Source organism: Caretta caretta, chromosome 5, assembly GCF_965140235.1.
Source record: "Caretta caretta isolate rCarCar2 chromosome 5, rCarCar1.hap1, whole genome shotgun sequence".
NCBI classification, from domain to species: domain Eukaryota; kingdom Metazoa; phylum Chordata; order Testudines; family Cheloniidae; genus Caretta; species Caretta caretta.
Window position 1 is genome coordinate 74,795,570 of NC_134210.1, and position 20,419 is coordinate 74,815,988.

The 20,419-nt window shown below is 38.3% G+C and overlaps 1 protein-coding gene across 2 annotated transcripts in view; it reads left to right on the top strand.

The window, feature by feature from the left end:
- COMMD10 (COMM domain containing 10) overlaps positions 1-20,419 on the top strand; it is a 159,599-nt gene that overhangs the window by 122,176 nt on the left and 17,004 nt on the right. The gene's annotated exons all lie outside the window — the stretch shown is intronic.

A 20,419-nucleotide genomic window follows, 5' to 3' on the forward strand; every position in this document is an offset into this window, starting at 1 on the left:
GCTTGGGATCCTTAGATCCTAATGTGAGTATTTATTGAGCTGCTGTAAAGTAGATTCTACATTCAAAGCGGGAAGGACGGTATAGTGGTAAAAACTGGGGACTGGAAGTGAGGAAAGCAGGATCGTATCCTCTGGTCTCCCACATTTCTGTAAATGTTTGGTTATAATACTGTGTAATTCACTGCAGTATGTAATACATATTTGAGTTTTAAATAAATGTATGCAAACAGTGAATAAGGGCCTAGCAGAGTTGCAATTAATTTTTGGATACTGTACCTCACACTTCTTTAAATGTCCAGTTAATGTACAAGCTTACTAATACCAGCTTTCTCATCTATTATATTTTGTAAACCTTTCAGTAGAACTGCAATATCAAAGCAGGAGGTAATTATTGTTTGGTTATTTTGAGATTTCCTCAAGAGTTCATGCAGCTTTAAATTGTGGTCATATGTTGATAATTTTGAAGTCCTGTGTGAAAAATAAGAATTTACTGCAGGGGTGCTTTCTCTTCCACATTATTAGAGAATCCATGTTCTCAGAATTGAACTCTGTTTCTACTTTATATCTTTTGTAATCAATTTTAGTCAAAGCTGAATAATTAGACATTTCATCTTCTCTTGCAAATTTCACTGTCTTTTAGTGATGGCTGAGGACTTGGTATGTCATATTCAAAAGGGCTCTAAGCCATTGTGGTTAGAACAATCTCCCTCTTTTTCATTCCTTTTAAAAACATTTTTAGCTGAATCCTATGCTGTGGCTTCATTAAACTGCTAGGCTTAGCTTCGTGTGTTGCCTTATTAACTTAATATTTGATTATACTCTTTATGTGAACAGTGCACCAGGAACAGAAAAGTAAATCTTAATTATCTGAATGTTTTTATTGTGTTACATTTTTACATAGTGTACATCCTTGATATATTTAATTATAATGTGAATTTTGCCACATCCTTGCACTCAGACATCAGGACATGACCATGCAAATGTATTTCCCACAGGAAATCTACAAAAAGCACTGTCACTGATTTGTTTATTACTCCCTTCCTTCTCTCTTCTAACCTGCAACTGGACGTCATCACATGCTAGCTTTTAAAATCCATTTGTTTTTTTAGAAATCAGAATTAGCTTTGATATCCCTCTAAAATTACTTAATCAATTAAGAGATTAACTACCATTTCTGAATGACCTAAAAAGTCTTGTTTTTTTACTGAGTGCTGTCAGTGTGTTTGTACTATGCCTAAAGGGAGACATACTCTAAAGTAGAGAGACAATACAGTCCAGATAAGGTTGGCAGTTCTGGGTGCCACATTTTAGGAAAAATGTGGACAAATTGGAGAAAGTGCAGAGAAGAGCAACAAAAATGATCAAAGGTCTAGAAAGCATGACCTATGAGGAAAGATTGAAAAAATTGGGTTTGTTTAGTCTGGAGAAGAGAAGATTGAGGGGGGAAATAAGTTTTCAAGTACATAAAAGGTTGTTACAAGGAGGAGGGGGAAAAAGTGTTCTCCTTAATCTCTGAGGATAGGACAAGAAGCAATGGGCTTAAATTGCGGCAATCTTAGGTTGCAGTTTAGGTTAGACATTAGAAATAACTTCCTGTTAGGGTGGGTAAGCACTGGAATAAATTACCTAGGGAGGTTGTGGAATCTCTGTCATTGGGGATTTTTAAGAGCTGTGCAGATTTTTAGACAAACACCTGTAAGGAATGGTCTAGATCAGTGGTTCTTAACCTGGGGCGAATGCACCCCGTGGGGGTGCAAGATGCCCTTTCTGGGGGTGCGAGACATGCCAGATTTTTTTAGAAGGTAAATCATCAAAAACACAAATTAAGCTCAGGCATGTAAGTACAACTACTTTGTTTCATTAAACCTATGTATTTATTAACATTATACATTTTTAATGATTACTGTAATATACAAACAAAAATATATCTAGTTTAAAGAACTGACCTACTTGAACAATTTTTGTTAAGAGGTGCAAGAACATATTTTGAGAACCAAAGAGGTTCAGGCTGCAGTAAAGGTTAAGAACCACTGGTCTAGATAATACTTAGTCCCCTGCACTCAAGGCAAGACTGGGCTTGAGACTTCTCGAGGTCCCTTCCAGTCCTACTATTCTATGATTCTATGACACAAAATGTCTTCTGGGGAGAATTTCTGTCATCATTTAGTCTCGCAAGGCTTTGGATATTTGACAGAGGAGTGAGAGAAAGAGTCAGACTCACACCATACTCTACACCAGGCATGGCCAAACTGGCTTGTGAGCCACATGCAGCTCTTTTACAGTTAAAGTGCAGCTCACGGACCCCGCATTCTCTACCTTATGGACAGGGGGAGGGTGTGGGGGGAGGGATGGGAGATGGGAGGGAGCCCAGGGCTTCTGCCCTGTGGCGGGGAGGGTGGGACGGGTGGGACTAGGGGCTTCTGCCCTGCAGGGAGAGGGGGTCTAAGGGCTTTAGCCCTGAGGTGGCATGTTGGGGCAGAAGCCCCACACCCTGGCAGGCACTGCCCCGTGGGGCAGGTTGTGCATGTCTTGCAGCTCTTGAACTTCTGAAGATTATTGTATGCAGCTCAGCTGGTCAGTAAGTTTGGCCACTCCTGCTCGACCCAATACTCTGTAGACTAGGAGAAACAACATTGAGCTGAGATCCCAGACACCATGAGTTCTAATCTCCCCACGTCACAAATATTAGAGCAAAATAGCTTCCCAAATAAATGGACTGTGATATTAAAAAGTGCTGATATGTTGATGCAAGAGAATATGAAATTGCCTTTAAGGAAGAGTGAGAGTTTGACTTTAGGGTCCACATTACTTTTCAGTTTCTGCTGGAGATGGAAACAAAATCCTTATGCAGCATGAGAGTGTAATTGATAGCATTGTAGGCAATGAGAAAACACAAGGGAATGTAGGAAACTTTCTTTAAGTTCTGATCTTGTTTTTAGTGTTGATACGTTGTGACTTTGTGACCTTCACTGTCCCTAAACAAAGTTCTTGGTTATGTTAATTATGTCTACAGTGTTGGAGAAATGTAACTTGTGTGGCACTCTTGTAGATATTGCTGTACGATGGTATCATGGCCTAAGTTTCAAAAGTAACTAGGGACTTTGAGTTCTTCTGCCTTTGGCTGCCAACTTGAGATACCCTAAAGGAATCTGATTTTTAGAAAATGCTGAACAAGGCATCTTCAGAAAGCCAGGCTAATTTAAAGTGTCTCAAATCACTGATACAGTTTGTAGATGACAAAAAATTATGGAAGTGGTTACTAATGAATAGGACAGGTCACTAATTCAGAGTGATTCGATCACTTGGTAAATTGGGTGCACACAAACAATATGTATTGTAATATGGCTAAATGTAAATGTATACATCTAGGAACAAAGAAGGCAGGCCATGCTTATAGGGTGGGAGGTTTGGTACTGGGAAGCAATGGCTCTGAAAAAAGATTTTGGGGTCATGGTGGTTAATCAACTGAACATGAGTCTGATGCTTTGGCCAAAAGAGCTAATGTGATTCTGGGATACATGAACAGGGGAATCTTGAGGAGAAGTAGAGAAGTTATTTTACCTCTATATCTGGCATTGGTGTGACTGCTGCTGGAATACTGTGTCCAGTTCTGGTGCCCACAATTCAAGAAGAATGCTGATAAATTGGAGAGGGTTCAGAGAAGAGCCATGAGAATGCTTAAAGGATTAGAAAACACGCCCTATAGTGATAGACACAGAACTCAAAATCTATTTATCTGACCAAAGAGAAGGTTAAAGGGTGACTTGGTTATAGGCTAGAAGTACATACATAGGAAACAAATATTTAATAATGGGCCCGTCAATCTAGCAGAGAAACATATAACACAATCCAATGGCTGGAAGTTGAAGCTAGACAAATTCAGACCGGAAATAAGGCATACATTTTCAATGGTCAGAGTAATTAACCATTGGAACAACGTACAAGGCTCATGGTGGATTTTCCATCATTTACAATTTTAAAATGAAGATTGAATGTTTTCTAAAAAATCTGCTCTAGGAATTATTTTCGGGAAGTTCTGTGGCCTGTTATACAAGAGATCAGACTGTACAATCACAATAGTCACTTTTGGCCTTGGAATCTATGAAGTTGGGCACTGCAGATCACTAATCACATGTGATAATTTAGACCTTTATATCTTTCATCCTGTTGTTATACACAGTGCATCTTGAATATGTAAGCTACACGTACAAGTTTATACCAATCAGATAGTATTCCATATAGTGTGGTCAATATTTTGCAGGATCAGGCCTTTATCCAATATGGGTAGAATGCACCTAAGTGCAAAGGGCCCATGCTAGGGTTCTCTGCACAACTTCTGCTTTACACAGTAGCTGTACAAAGGTTATATGTCTCCCTCTGTGTGTATGGGATCTGGAGATAAACTAGATAAAATATTTTAAATAGTTATTACAATGGAATTCTGCAGCAGAATGCAGTGCAGCAGTAAGACCACATACTTCTACTTTGCAGAGAGTGCTACATTTTCCTAGAAAGAGATGGTCTGCTATCAGTACCAATTGCTGTATGTTCAGTGCTTTTATTGGGATGAAGTCTCAGAAAAAAGTATTATGCTTGAACTCTGCAGACAAACTATAATATCATAAACCGTCCAACTTCAGGCAGTTCTGCACTAAACAAATGCCAGTAAATTTTCAGAACGAGTTACCTAATATTAAACTACTTGCGTACACAGGGTCTAAGCCATGAGTATGTTCAGCAAAGTCTTTGTTTTGTTTATTAATAGGTTTATGAAGGTCTCTCTTTTCTAGAAAATTTTCTTCACACTGGCAACTATTCCATTCATGTCTCTGCAACCTATAACTAGAGTTGCTGCAGTTGAATCTAATGGGATACAACAAGGTCTCTAGCTAATACTATGCAGCCGTTTGATGGAATTTTAAAACAGTGCAGATAGGCACAATCAGGAAGGCCAATATTAATATACAGATTTTTTTTCTAAATTTAGTAATTGGATAAGTATAATTTTTGACTCTGAAAGCTCAGTATCATGTATTGATTTCCCATTCTATATAGATTTTTATATCCTTTAACTCTTTTTCTCTGTGTAGTGTCTATATTCCATGCTCTTTCTTCTCCTTTCTCTCCCAGCCACACAGTCTGCTACTGTTGAGCAAAAATCAGACTTAAATATCAGACATTATTTTGTGACACAAGATCTCATGAGACTGCACTTTCTTAGAATATTATCAGCATATTGATGATGGAAAGACCACAAATGGAACATTATCATGGTATTTCTGTTTATTCACATATGGGACATAATATGAGTATTGCCTGTGACAATATTAATTTCCACAAAAACTCATTACAAAAAAGTTTTGTGGACCTACTTTATTAACATTACAACTCAGTTGCTATCAACACAGTCACATACTGCAAGCTGTAAGCACTGTATTAAAGACAAAGAAAACTTCTCTGTTCTTAATTAGATTAACATTTCTGGATGTTTTAAATAATATGCATCATATCTCTTAGGAGAGGGAAAGAGGTGCAGCGGAAGAGTAAATCTGGGTTTACATAATTAGTGTGTATGGTTAAATACTGTTTTTTTTTCTGAGCCTGCCATTAAATTCAAACTAAGAGTATGAAATGTAAATAGACTATCCAATTGTCCTTAAATTGCACTGAGCTAAAAATCTGGCAAATGGTAAGGTCTTATGAAAAAGGGGGGGGGGGAGGGCAAAACCACTATGCATAGCAGTGAAGTAAATTTGATCACAAACTGGTTGTCAGTAATAGCAGATAATCTATAGCACCCTACTTTTTATAAATACTTATTACTTTGGACTTATTAATACCATGTTAAAATCACTGTCTTTTAGAACAGAGAAAATCGCTCTATCTTACAGAATCTGTACTTTCAGGGTTGGTAGAGGAAAACTCACAAGGGAAAGCATTGTACCTCAAGTTGCCTTTTTTTTTTTCTTCTCCCCCCTTCATTTAAATGCCTAGGTGAGAGGATATAACTCTCTTCCTGACACTTAGCAATATACAGACATTGTAATGATTAGCCAAGACTAAATTATTATGATAAGTCAACATCTACCTTTAAGCAATACTAGAAACTTATTTCAACTGCTATTCCATTTTTTTCTCAGCATTCCGCAGGTATTAAAGAAAAAAAGTTTTGTTTTAAAAAGCCTGCTTTAAAATGTGAGATGGACAGGATCTATTTAGATTACAATTCTACATTTACAGAAGACTATTCTGAGATACTCAGTTTTGGGACAAGAAGGTTTTTTCAGCCTCCATTCCAGTGCAGTCCTTGGTCATAACTGAGACTACCAACAGAGAGTGCCATTTGTTATAGTGTTGTTTTTCAGGTGTGTATACCTGACAGCTTGGAAATAGACTGAAATCACCCACTCATTTAACATAAGCCATTGAACAGATGGCAGCCATTTTCAGTCATTACCAGGCTTGTCCGGATTCTAACCCTTTGGACATTAATGTAGTATACTATTAACTAGAGATGTATAAACCTTCTGAAGCATATTTTGAAACATTTGTTTCAATAAAGTCTATTGTAGCTGCTTGTAGCAGGCTCCAAGGAGACCTCTGGCTGGAAAGATGCTACAGGGCACCCTACTAAATTACTAGGAAATTGGGGACAAAACCAGTACATTTAAAAAAACCCCAAAAAACATTTTCTTTGGGCCTCCATTCTTGCATTGGGATTTTGCATAGAGAAGGCTAGCACAGGGAACTTTGAGTAAATTCTATTACCTGGTCTGTCACTGTCTGAAACTCTGATCCCTAGCCATGTCAATTAGGCCAATTCCTTCTGCCATTTTATTTAATTAGAAAATTCACCTTAACTTCACTGGGAACAGGATTGGATACATAAACTCTTTTGTGCTCCATTTTACTAAATGGGTAGAATAACACTAACATATCTCACCAGTTGTTGATAGGCTCAGTTAATTTATTGCTTTTAAAGTGCTTTGAGATTTTCAAATGCAAGCAATGAAAAGTTGTAATTTTTCAGTGGGGAAAACACATTTTGACTATGAAAACTTCCTTTCTTCATGAAAAATCAGCATGAAAAGAACCAAAATATTTTCCTTCTGTAAATATTGCAAAAAAAATGTTTTTTCTCTGGTTTAGCCACCAGTGCTAACTTATATAGGTTACAAACACCTAAAGGCAGGGACTGGATTTCCTTGTCTTATACAGAACCAGTTGGTGATTTTAATTATTATATATTAATGATAATAATGATTAATGATATTCATACCATAGGGAAAATATTTTTAAACATGTCTTTCCCCTAATCCAGATTCACCTGTTGCTCAACCAAGTGTTCGCTACTTTATGAAAGGAAGTAAAATTCTCTTTCAAATTATTACTCTTACATATAGAGGGGAAATTGATTTCAGCAGTAAAGAGATGCAGAAGAGAAGGTGGAGAGAAGCTGTGCTAGCAGGCAAGATGGTTTGAGTGGTAACTGGGAATTAGGATAGAGAAAATTCCTTACTATTACATTGTAAAATATATCTGTTCTAAGTCAGAGCAAATAAAGTTCAGTATAACCCTTTTAATAGTGTTCTAACATCTTCCTCTAAACCTGACACTGGAACTGTTTGGCAGTTTCAGGCAGAAAAAAAACTTATTGGGATTAGTAACATGACTGTATTAAAATCCCACCAAGTTTTAAAGTAACCTGGTATGCCAGTAAGTAGCTTTTATCAAAACTAAGGTATTACACAAATACCCAGGAGATCAACAATTTCAGAATCACAGAGAAATGGAAGAAAGCTACAAAGACATTTTACAAATCTGTTTAGATTTCTATGTTAAATTTTCTCCAGCTGAAATTAAGTCTGTCCTCAAAAGAAAGAGACATGAACTTTGAAGAAACAAGCTCCTTGGTATAATATACTCCTCCTACTTAATCTTTTTGTCCTCTTCATATTAAATATCTTGAACATGGCAGGTCTGGATAAATAAATGTATCTTCAAGAAAACTTTGTCTATTCATCTTTTTTTCCTGTCCCAGTTCTTTGTTCCACAATGACTGTGTTTTTCTCTGCCTATTCCTATATCCCTAAATCCAACAACGGGGAGAGAGTGTTTAACCTTGACTAAATAAACTAAAGACTTCAATAACAACAAAGAAAATATTCCCAACCATATTATTTTACTAGTTCAGTAACAGACACGCAATTTAGTGTGTTTGATGTGTTGTGGTTTTAATTTTTTAAAATGGGGTCTTTGTTGATGCCTTCTGAAAACTGACCACCCTGTTTCAGTAGAGGAAATGCCCAGGAACTGAAACAATGATACCAACTCACTCTAAATACAAAACAGTTGGAATACTTAAATATAAACAGATAAGTGGAGACAACAAGCTTGAACAAAAATGCTACAGATAAGACATTAAGTTCATCTGTATAGGACTAAGTGTTTCAGTTTGCAGTGGGTGTGACGTTGCACCCCATATGCTTTATGGAAATATACTTATGAAAGTAAATATGACACAACTGGAATATGTTTTATGCTAGATATGCCATATAACATATATCTGCAAAGGTTATGATCTACTGGATATATTCATCCTATTTGTATGCATGTATCATTTTTGTATTCGAAGTTATGAATATTGGCTATGTACTTGTTTAATTTTAAGTAGCCTCAGTGAAGCAGTTGGTCAGCTTCCTGAGAAAAGACTATTCTCAGTAAGTGCCCAGTCAAGAAACACTTAAGCTAACAATGAACTTGGAGATGCCAATCCACGTCTGAGCTTTCCCGGGAATGTGGCCTGGCTGGTAAGCAACTCAGTCATGCATGGCCTTGTGACTTGCCCATGTGACTCCAAAAATCCAACTTGGAGCTGGATTCTGAATAGGAGAGAGGAGGGAGTCTCCATCCACAAGAGAAAGTCCATTTAAGCCCCTGGGAGACCCCTCAATTTTGTTTTCAGCTGGCTCAAGAGAGAGCCTCTCCACCCCCACAGGATACCTGAAAGAAACTGGAACAAAGGACAGTAACCACAGGGGTGTGAGTGATTGCTGGGCCCAGACTAGAAGGATACTAGTCTGTAAAAGAAGGCATGCTCATTCAAAACGCCCCCGATTTTCCTTAATCTCTTAGGCCAAGTTAATGAACATTACCAAATGTCACTGAGGACTTCATTTTTGGTTTTGTTATTAATGTTTTTCATAGCTCTGATTTTACTCTAGGATGAAATTCCCTTCCCCACCCCAACCTCCCTAATTAGATGATCTTGGGCACTGAGCTTAGTGAAGGATGGGGGAATGGAATCTGTCACCAAAGCTGCTGTTGTTGTTGTCCCTTGTGTGTGCCATGGAGGCAGGTCTCCATCCTGGCTCCAAATAGATCTGAACTGAGGGTTGAGTGAACGTAAGGGGAAGGATTATATGGATTCAGTATCCCCGCATCTCTTTGTAGATAGGAAGCAGTCAGGAGCTGCAGCAGCTATCCAACCTATAACCAGTCAGGAATACTGAATATACCATAAACATGAGCACTGTCAGATTCTGAGAGAAAGAAGGCAGGTAGTTTTCCAGCACAGAAATCTACCTCTCCTATGCTTCAAAGGGAAATTCTTACTGGCATGATAGAATTGAAGGCAATTTGAAGTTTAGGCACCAAGGACCTCTGTGACAAGTGCACTGACTGTACCCATATGAGTCACACAATTGAGGAAGACATGTTTTCATTTCACTTGACCATAATTCGTTTTGTTTTTATATGTTCTTTTCCTGCTTTGCTGGTCCTCGATTTTTGCATTATTATCCGAGCTGGTCAGAAAAATTGTGGCAAACAATTTTGTCAGATTTCAGAGTAGCAGCCATGTTAGTCGCTATTCGCAAAAAGAAAAGGAGTACTAACTAAGGACTAACAACTTAGAGACTAACAAATTTATTTGAGCATAACCTTTCGTGAGCTACAGCTCACTTCATCGGATGCATTCAGTGGAAAATACAGTGGGGAGATTTATATACACAGAGAACATGAAACAATGGGTGTTTTTATACACACTGTAAGGAGAGTGATCACTTAAGATGAGCTAATACCAGCAGGAGAGCGCGGGGCGGAAGGAGGCGGGGGAAGGGGAAGAAAACCTTTTGTAGTGATAATCAAGATGGGCCATTTCCAGTAGTTGACAAGAACCTCTGAGGAACAGTGGGGCGCGGGGGGGGAGAAATAAACATGGGGAAATAGTTTTACTCTGTGTAATGACCCATCCACTCCCAGTCTCTATTCAAGTCTAAGTTAATTGTATCCGGTTTGCAAATTAATTCCAATTCAGTAGTCTCTCATTGGAGTCTGTTTTTGAAGTCTTTTTGTTGTAATATTGCGACTTTTAGGTCTGTAATCGAGTGACCAGAGAGATTGAAGTGTTCTCTGATTGGTTTATGAACGTTATAGTTCTTGACGTCTGATTTGTGTCCATTTATTCTTTTACATAGAGACTGTCCAGTTTGACCAATGTACATGGCAGAGGGGCATTGCTGGCACATGATGGCATATATAACATTGGTAGATGCGCAGGTGAGCGAGCCTCTGATAGTGTGGCTGATGTGATTAGGCCCTATGATGGTGTTCCCTGAATAGATATGTGGACACAGTTGGCAACGGGCTTTGTTGCAAGGATAGGTTCCTGGGTTAGTGGTTCTGTTGTGTGGTATGTGGTTGCTGGTGAGTATTTGCTTCAGGTCGGGGGGCTGTCTGTAAGCAAGGACTGGCCTGTCTCCCAAGATCTCTGAGAGTGACGGGTTGTCCTTCAGGATAGGTTGTAGATCCTTGATGATGCGTTGGAGAGGTTTTAGTTGGGGGCTGAAGGTAATGGCTAGTGGCGTTCTGTCCCCGCTCTCCTGCTGGTATTAGCTCATCTTAAGTGATCACTCTCCTCCCATTGTTTCATGTTCTCTATGTATATAAATCTCCCACTGTATTTTCCACTGAATGCATCTGATGAAGTGAGCTGTAGCTCATGAAAGCTTATGCTCAAATAAATTGGTTAGTCTCTAAGGTGCCACAAGTACTCCTTTTCATTTTGTCAGAATTTACCTATTTGTCAAAATCAAAACATTCCGCAGGACCATGTCAATTTTAACAAAATTCTGATAGAAACCATATAGGATTCCGATGGAAGCTTACTTGTTTTTTTCCCTGCTCGCTCACTCTGCTCTTCAGCAGCCCACCTGATGGGCTAACAAGGGAGCCTGGGCTTCCTGGCTCTCAGCTCCGTGGCAGGCTACCTGGTGGGTTGACTGGCAGACGGGAACCTGGAAGCCTGGAGAGTTCCAAGCATCTCAGCAGCCTGGGATTCCTGGCTCTGGGGTAGCCTATCAGATGGGAATAGAAACCAAATTTCATACTGCTGAAAGCTCTTATCACTTGTGATGTATTCGTTTGTACTGTGGTCCTACTCAGTCAGTGTTTGCGTACCATTGTGCTAGGTTCCGTACAAGCACATAGAAAGATAGGAACTCATCCTGAGAAGGTTGCAATCTAAAAAGACAAAGCAAATAATAAGCATCAAATATACAAAATATGCAAGGTATATTTCTTATTAATTATATTTTGTTTTAGTGTTTTCCTCAAAGTATAACTCCTCACCTAGGTGTCCCAGACAGTCAGCACCACCATCACTGACCTAATGTGCTTTTTCTGTTCACAGTAAATTCTGGTCCTGTGTCAGAGGGCATGTTTATATATGGTTGCCACCTCAGAAGTACAAAAACCTGGGACATCCGGGATGATCCTGTGCCCACAAAACTGGACAGCTGGCTGTGTGTACTGAGCACCCTTACATATTTCTGTGATGGCTACCTCAGCAAAAACAATGAGGAGTACTTTTGGCACCTTAGAGACTAACACATTTATTTGGGCATAAGCTTTCGTGGGCTAAAACCCACTTCATCAGATGCATGAAGTGGTTTGCATCTGATGCATCTTCATGCATCTGATGAAGTGGGTTTTAGCCCACGAAAGCTTATGCCCAGATAAATTTGTTAGTCTCTAAGGTGCCACAAGTACTCCTCATTGTTTTTGCTGCTACAGACTAACACGGCTACCCTCTGAAACCTACCTCAGAAAAGGGATGATCCTGGGGAAATCTGGACAGGTGGCAACCCTATGTTTATGAAAACAAAAGCAAACTGAGTCAGATGGTGCTGAAGTTACTGATTACTGAAATGTCAAAGACAATCCTTTCTGGCAGCTCCAGCTGCTCTTCACCTCAAAAAGGAGGTGAATGGAGAGGCTCTTCAACTCTGGAGGCTTTCTGTGTCAGCAGCAGGGTCCAGCATAACCTCTTTACAACCCTTTCTGGCAGCTCTGTGTTTTCCATGTGTGTTTAATTAGAATACATAAGTGTTTGGAACCCTTTGACTTTGTTGTTATTGTAACAGACTTGCCATTGACAGGTTGTTCTCCCATAGGGTTCCAGAGTTGTACAAAGCAAGCATACATTTTTTGCAAAATATGTTTGTTTTAAAATGTCTTTAAAATCTTCTAAGATGCAAGTAATTCCAGCTGGCATTTCAACATTTTATGGACTCCCTGCCCTTCTCATCTTTGTTTGTTTGACTGCCAGAAATTCTCCCTCCTCGTCAATGATAAAAAAGAGTGTGTGTGTGTGTAGAGTAATGTCATTTATTTGCTTTATCATGACACACTATGTAAAGATATACCAACAGTTAGTGTGGAAAAGTCTGAAGGTAGGAGTTTGGCATGTAAAAAACATTCAGATTGTCAATCAGCTAGCTTTGCAAGCATGTTCAGACCTGCATTCTGATTCCATGCTAATAGCCTGATTACTATTAATGTATGCTGTCTGGTACTGACCTATTTTGTTTGGAATGCATGTTGGTTTATAAAGTGCCATGACACTTAAGGGTTATGAATTAAAAAAAATTAAATTTTCCAAAATAAAAAAAATTCTCATACATTTTAATAGGGTTTACAAAAGAACTCCTCTACGTCTTGCCCATAGCAGGATGGTACAGAGTGAATTAAGTGTCAGTCCTTCTGTGTCCATGAAGAGGAATTGCTAATCTGGGCAAAGAAATTAATTGTCTGTTGGAATGGACAGATGGATTTGTTTAAAACCTTCTTGTTAATTGGATTTTGAAAAATGAATACCTTTTCAAATGAGATTTCAGGCTTCAATTTTTTGTAATACCATTTACATTCTGTAAATGTTACTTGGTTTTCTGAGGGGAGGAATGTGTGAAAGTGTAAGAAAATTTGTCTTCAGTGAGATTCACACTTTCTTTCTATGGGAGTATAAAACTAGCTCTGATATAATGTATAAAAACTTCAACAAGCTCACAAGCATGGGCTCTCTTATATCCATCTTTGGTTAAAAAAAATTATCCTAATAGCCTAGTGGTTAGTGCCCCTCCCTGCCTTTTCACAAACCGACTCTACTCTTTATAAACTAAAATAATATAAAACGCAGTGAAGACATTATCTGCTCATCCAGGACAAGTTAATACTTTTAAATTCTCTTCAGCTTTTTCAGCAACAGAAGTTTTTAAAATTTTACCTTTATTATTGTGGCTAAAAAGGAAATTAAAAAGCAACAAGAAAACATTGGAATACATTTTGTGTTTCAAGGGGGAAAAAATGGAATATATCAACTGTGGCTGGGAAGTGGTTAAGAAAGTATTACACTGTAATATACTATAAAGCCAGCCTATTCTCAGAGGTAATAAGTATTTGGTGAATTCTTCAGTGTGTCAGCTCAACTGCATCTTTTTTTATAAACTACCATTTCATTTATCGCCATGGACCTTTTATTCTACTGCAACTAAGATGCTGTCAACACTTGCATTATAAACCCTTTTTTTCCCCCCTCCAGGGACTAAAAGCTTGGCCATAATAAACTTGCTCTGAGCTAAACTCTGGCATGAATGGTATCTACCCAGGAGGGTTTTTTTGTTATAAAAAACAAACCACTTACTAGCCATTTAAAGAGCAGTTTGTTTATTTGAAATACCTGTTTCCTATAAGAATGTCTAAAAAACAACTTCAATTTAAACAAGAGTTTAAAAGGCCAGGATACAGTAGCTTAAATAATGGATGCTGCAAATGTGCCCCAGGTATTTCACCACAACATTTTACAAGGGTTTTTACTATGGATATTAGGTTTTCCAAGCACATCATAAGAGTATAGAGGACATTAGTTTCTGAAATTGGATAAATAGGCTGACCTATAGAAAAACAAACAAATGAAATCACTCAGAATGTACAAATAAGTACAAATTCATTGTAGTTGGCTGAAATGTAGCTGTATTTGGAAGAAAATCTGACATTTTGAGAAAACTATGCATTCCTACAAGTCTTTTAGTGGAAGGCATTCAATGGAATTATCTGACTCAGAGAGCAGAATGGCTTTTACCATTCCAAAAGTATTCTTTTTTTTAAAATCTCAACTTTTTTCCTCATGTATACTTGATTAATGTAGCACTTGGGCCCAAGGCTTTGCGCCATGCACAGAGCCTGAGTAACCTGGCTTTACATAGGGATTCTCTCCGGGGTTGTGGGAGAAAATCTTTTCCCCTTCTATTTCATAGCCACAGACTGTCTCCCTCTCCACTATGTTTACTGGCTACACCCTACTTTCTGTCTTGCCCACATTCCCACCCTCGTGTTACTGTGGGGAGAGCTGCTCCGAGAGTACTCTAAGGTGTGCCTGCAACCTCCCTTTCCTGTAAAGTAGAACCACTGCAGTTCTACTGTGCTTAGTATCCCCCACTCCCATGTGGTGGTGGGAGCATGTGGCTATGGAGGATTTTACCTTATGGTAGTTTATGGATCGATAGGTCTAAAGGACTTTGCACAATATTAACAGAACAGGCATAGTGAATGGAACAGCAGTACTCCTATCTCTGTCCAGGACTCTGGAATGATTATCTCTAGGAGTGAGAGGGTAGTTCATTCTCTGTGCTGATTCATATCTTGATCTTTACATGTAGACTACCAAAATATGCTAACTTTGATTGTGCCTTTGATATTGTTTATACCTCTTTACTGGAACTGGACTGAGGCTCCCAACTCATATTACCTGCATTACCAAAGACATAATTTACACAGGGCCAAAACTCTATCACAGGTCACAGACCAAATAACTGAGCTGTGCAGTGTGAATTTGACAGCGGTCAGTAGGGAAGGAATGCACGTCTTTCCCAGCTCCTAGGTTGTGGGGCAATAGCAGAACTGTTCTTCAGGCACTACTCAGCCTCTTCTCCTTTTGTGTTCCTCTGTCAGGTCCAGGATGAATGCCTAGTGGATATTGATAGTTGTGGATCAATCATCTTATCAGCCCTATCATCTTCCATAATATCCCTGTTCACTCCATGGCACAATGTGGGTGCAGGCTAACTGAACGTCGACTCCTCTTACCCTCCATGCAGTGGAACCACCCCAATTGTGCTGCCATCTTAGGCCCTTACTGGTTATAGTGAAGGTGGTAGGATTTACTCTGTGGTCATTTTTCATTTTAAAAAATACTTAACATTGTCCGCTCTGTAGGTGTTCACTGGAGAGGTAAATGCGTTGGGCAACCATGAACCTGAGGCACACAGACAAATACAGGATTATTCTCTCCTTTAAAAGTTTCATTGACTTTGGCAGATTAACAATAACATATTGTTAAATACTGTAACTTTACATCATGGACCACTAGCACTTTTTCTCTCTCTAGATATTTTCAGTAAAATGTGCAGCAGTATAAAGGAAAGTGTTAAGGAGATGCTATGATGCTGTATTTCCACATTTTACCTATGTTTTCTAGTAAATATTGTTAATGTCAAAATACCCTTTCTGCATGGTATTGCTTCGGGGAGGTGAAATGTTCCAAGGAGCCTCTTGGTATGTAATGGCTTTCAGCAAAGTGATTTGCAGATCAGTTTCAGTTTTTGTCTCCAGCTCTTCAGTCAGTTGTTTGCCTGGTAACATTATCATATACCAGTCTGTAAACAGTTCTTTCAGTTAATCTATAAACACTTTAAAGCAGGTCAGTACACTAAGATGAAACTAAATCCAGCAGCATAACTTCACTTTCAAGTGTGTGCCATGCGGTCATGATGACTGGTGCTCCGAAATGTCGTTATAGTCATAAGTGACTAGAAATGGCATCTTCTTATCCAACAGATCTTTTGCTTGTGGGTACTCAGTCCCATCTTCTTGTAAATTTTCACCCTTCTAAAACTCAGAGCTCGTGTGGCTATAGGAGAATGAGCTGGAATATTTCTGACTTGTGCATGTGCAAAAAATTAAGTTTCAATATCATAAAACTGTTGGTGATATGTGAGCCAGTGAAAGCTCAGCATTAGAGCTGCTTGGAAATTTTCCAATTAAACTTTTTTTGTTGAAATACATTGAATTGTCAAAAAGCTATGCTTTTTTCAGGGGAAAATACCAGTTTTCCTCAGGACAGGTTTCTCAAGTCCAGGATGGAATTTCTGGTCAAAACCAGGAGGGAGGAAGAGAGACTGACTCTGTAGCCCATTCGTCAGGGCACTTATCTGGGAGACCCAGTCCCTGCTCTGCCGTTCTCACTGGGCCATTTTGGGGTGGGTGTCTCTCTTGTTTTTCATGGAAAATTTCAAAGGGTCTCCATTTCATACTAATACAGAATGAGAAAAATTTTGAAATACTGAAAAATTTTGCAGGATAGGAAAAATGGTTTTCCTCCTCACTCTGCTAAGCATAGGTTTTAGATCCTAGTGTGAATTTGCAGTGTTACCTGTTCAATAACAATCTTTTTATTTGTCATAAGCAATGTTCCCTCTAATTTTTGACAGGCCGTGTGCGCAAAAAATTTCTTCTGTGCAAATTGTTGTGCTTCTATGCAAATTTTTGTGTGCATGGTGTTTCGCACTGTGCGCAGGGTTTAGGATCTGTATGTACGCACACAGCTTAGAGGGAACAGTGGTCATAAGAACGGCCATGCTGGATCAGACCAAAGGTCCATTTAGCCCAGTATCCTGTCTTCCGACAGTGGCCAATGCCAGGTGTTTCAGAGGGAATGAACGTTCCCATTCCCAATTAAGTCAGTTGAGCAATCTGCTATGGAGTCATAAAGTTTTGATCTATTAAAGAACAGAAATGGTCCAGTAAACTGGGGAGTCTTACATTGACTAATGATACATTATATCAATTATAATGTATCAGAATTCTGATCATGATACTGCTCCAGGTTATCTACATTTGCTATGTTGTTGCTGGAGGTGGGGAGAAGATGAGGGTCGGGGATGGGGACAATTTGATGATATAGGGCTGATCTCTGAGTGGCACAATACCAGGATGACTTGCCTTGACAATGCTGAAAAACTCATGAAGCTGCAGAACCAGAGGGGCGGTCGCATCTTTTTGCAGGACATCAAGAAACCAGATCGTGATGATTGGGAGAATGGGCTGACAGCAATGGAGTGTGCCTTGCACCTGGAAAAGAATGTGAATCAGTCACTCCTTGATCTGCACAAGCTGGCAACTGACAAGAATGACCCTCATTTGTGTGACTTCATTGAAACAGTAGAAGAAAGTGGCATGATAAATGAGGAGGTAAAATTACAGATGTTCAGGCAATGCTTTCAATCTCTGGTTCCTAATCTATCTTGTCTGAATTGAATTTAATCAGTTTGATGTCATTTATTTCCCTACTTCTGTCAGGCACTGGAAAACACAGAACCGCAGAATCTCATCTCATTAAAAAGGAAATGTAGATCTAAGTGTCATTTTGTGGATTGGTAATGCTTCAGGCCAAAACGTCTCACTATCTTACCTAGAAGATGTATGTGCTAATTGAACAAAAGGGGTGACACAATAGAATCCTGCAGAAGTAGACACAAATGTCCTTTCAGAAAATTTGATTCATGATAACTGTATCTTCCTAAAGGAAAGCTTGACTTCAGTCCTGCTAACCATTCTGAAGCCAGTCATACGCTCTTTCATTCTTTACCTTATTGTCTATTAACCAGTAACAAAGTTTCTTCTAATGTTTGTTTAACAAGGACAAAAAAGTAAAAAACAACCATAATATACATAAAAATAGGCACTGCACATGCAGCATGTTATGTGTACAGTTAGTCATTTCAGGATAGAAATTCGTAATATTACCAACATTCTGATAACTTCCCCTTCTGTTCCTTCTTCTATCCCATCACTTTACATTATATATTGTTTACTTGAAATGGGAAAAAATGTAATAATTTTGGCGTTAAATAGATTCATTGTTGGAAGTTGTATAAAACCATTTTTGGTATTAACTGACACAGTTCTAACCTGCCAAAATATTGTATTCTTGTCATCTGTAGAATAATCCAAATCTAATTCTATGTTCAACTCATCTGTCACTCTTTTAGTGCAACATGACCTGTAAATAAAAACAACCTATATATGTATTTCATACCCTTTCTTAGTATTAATGTTTCCCTTCCAAATGTCTAAATTCTATTAATTCCTTTCCAATTATAGCACTTAAATAATGTTTTAAAAGTAAACATTTAAATATACTTGGTATAATTTTATATTTTCCTTTTGAATGGAAAAGTACATTAATACCTTTACTTCTCTTCTCCCATAAATAAAAAAGGACCTTTAAAAATCTCTAGAAACTTAGAATTATTATTGAATCCATAATGGGGACATTTGTTATATTGGTTTTTTTTTAAGTTTCTAACTTCTTGCCAGGTTACAGAAGTAATATTAGCAACTGACTTATTCATTACACTTTTTTAATAATCAGTGTAGACAAAACGTTAAACAAATTACATGGATTCAATATTGGTTGAGCCACTTCAGGCAGAGAAGCAATTTAGTATCTCCCTATATCCAAGATGTAACAAAGTGAAGCTGAGCAGCCTCGTAATTCCACAAAGCTGGTACCACATTTCCTCCTCTCCCATAAAGATGAAATAGATTTTTGCAAAATGACCTCATAAACCCTTATTTTTCCATTAAAAATACAAGCCTGACATATAAATATGTTTCTTAAACTTTTTTCATTTGAAAATGTTAATCTTCCTATAAGGACAGGGACAAGATTGACTATGTAATGTCATTTTTAAAAGTTAATTTCCCAAATTGCCTGCATTAGCCAAAAAAAATTTTTTCTCTCCCAGGTAGATATTAGCTACGTATCTTTATTTATCCTCTGTGTTAATAGTAAGATTCCCCATGAACTGTGTGATTATTTTTTCTTTGTGTGAGAAAACAATACAACACTTGGAATATTTTCCATATTTCCTCACTCTGTCTAGTTCAAGTATTATGGGACTGAACCTATATCATATTAATCAATTATAAAATGTCCATAGACATGAGATGTTAGGTCCTTATATTAGGCTTCGCAGGATATCTGGTATTTACAAGAATATACTACAGTAATATGCTGCTTTGTTACAAATAAAGATACCAAACGTTTATTTCTCTAAATATTTCCAGTTGGTTTCTGCTGAATGGGCTTTTGACCGTGTCACTCAATGAGTAGGCAGAAACATCCATGAAACTGAAGTGGGTTTTTTGGTCCCATCCCTTCTTTTCCAAGCTTTCCAAATTCATTCTGCCATGGGGAAAATCCTACTCACTTCTCTGGCACAAGGCCAAGCATAATTTCGCTACACAAAGGGAGGGGGAAATACATAGGGAAGCCACATAGAGAGAATGTGCGCCGCCTACATGAGGCAGTGCAGACGCACATTCCAGAGGATGTATAGAAATGCACAGAAGGTGGCAAGAACAGCACAACATGAATTCTCTGATCCTTTCCCTCCATTAAATATGGACCCTCGGGCCCCAATCCTGCAAACATCCTGTGCAGGTGGATTCTTGTGCCCGGTACAAAGCTCCATTGACTTCAGGGCTCTGCTTGCACACAACAGAGCTTGTAGAAATGAGACCTAAATCTGCAAATATTTCTCTAGTTACCAGGCTGGCGTAAATCTGCAGAATAGCCTCCTTTGTCACTTGGCATACTGAGGGGTGAAGAGTCTTCTTCCTGATTCTTTGTAGTTCTCCAGTGCTCAGCTCTAGTTGTTCCAATTGTCTTTAAAACTTCCTATTTCAAATCCAGGTATTTCGAAGTAGCCAGAAGGATACCTTATGCTCAAGTATAGTTCTGCTAAACAAAATAACTAGTTTTTAAATGATCACCATGTCATGTCACTGCTGCCATTTTTATGGTTAATATTTTTATTGTTTTCATGAAGAAACAATAAAAATACAAAAAGGTAAATAACTTGCAGCTTGTATATGTTACCATACACTGCACAGGATACCCAATAAAATTATACAATTATGCCACTTTACAGCTTGTCAAAGCTGCAAGAATAGACAATTTCCCCACGGATATTATTGTAGTCTGCAAAATCTAATCTATTACTAAAAATATCTTTCA